The sequence below is a fragment of the Galeopterus variegatus genome, unplaced genomic scaffold (genome assembly GCF_000696425.1).
Source record: "Galeopterus variegatus unplaced genomic scaffold, G_variegatus-3.0.2 Scaffold351, whole genome shotgun sequence".
Classification (NCBI taxonomy): Eukaryota; Metazoa; Chordata; class Mammalia; order Dermoptera; family Cynocephalidae; genus Galeopterus; species Galeopterus variegatus.
Genome location: NW_007726462.1, coordinates 45,245 through 46,209, shown reverse-complemented (window position 1 = coordinate 46,209; position 965 = coordinate 45,245). Strand labels below are relative to the sequence as shown.

Here is a 965-nt window from a genome sequence, read left to right as displayed (position 1 = left end):
ATGGCTGATGATCTAAAGTGATTCCTGTATAAAAAGCAACCATGTGTGGAAGGACTCCATGCTATTGTTGTGTCAGATAGAGATGGAGTATCTGTTATTAAAGTGGCCGATGATAATGTTCCAGAGCATGCTTTGAGACCTGGTTTCTTATGTACTTTTGCCCTTGCAACAGACCAAGGGAGCAAACTTGGACTTTCAAAAAATAAAAGTATCATCTGCTACTGTAACACCTACCAGGTGGTTCCATTTCACCATTTGCCTTTGGTGGTGAGTGTCATAGCAAGCAGCAGTACCAATACAGGACTAATCGTCAGCCTAGAAGAGGAACTTGCTCCACTATTTGAAGAATTGAGACAAGTTGTGGAATTTTCTTAATCTGACATTGATTTCAATGTGTTCCTTATCTTTATTATAACAATACAGTATCAATCCAGCGATCTTTAGGCAACAGTAATACTTGTATCCATGTACTCAGGAAAGGGTCCCCTTTTCCACCTTATGCTAAAGAAAGAGCCTGTAGATATAATTTATAGGCAGATCAATTGTTATAATTCCTTGTGTAGGATCTTTTCTTATTTAGTGAGATCTTGGGATACTGCAAAAAATGGTTCAGTCTATCACAGCTCATATGGAGTTAGTCCGGTCACTGAATATGAATGAGATTCTATTCAGTGGATCAGAATCAAAATGGTACATTCATTCACTTGAGCCGTTAAGTGCTTCCTATTGTACAATATGCCCAGGCCCGTGGAATGAAGCAGACTGTTTTTTTTTTTTTTTTCATTTTCTTAAATATTTAATAAGTACCTACTCTGGGTAGGGTACTCACGATTCCAAGATGAGATCGATTCCAACATCTGTTCCTTAAAGAAATTGCAGTCTGGGTAGAGAGACTAATATGTATATAGATAATATCAATAAAAGAAGACAAATTATAAAATAATGGGTCAAGTTGGCAGGGGAAA

At 37.3% G+C, this 965-nt stretch overlaps 1 pseudogene; it reads left to right on the top strand.

The window, feature by feature from the left end:
• LOC103586562 lies at positions 1–375 on the top strand (annotated as a pseudogene).
• The last annotated feature ends 590 nt before the right edge of the window (positions 376–965 follow it).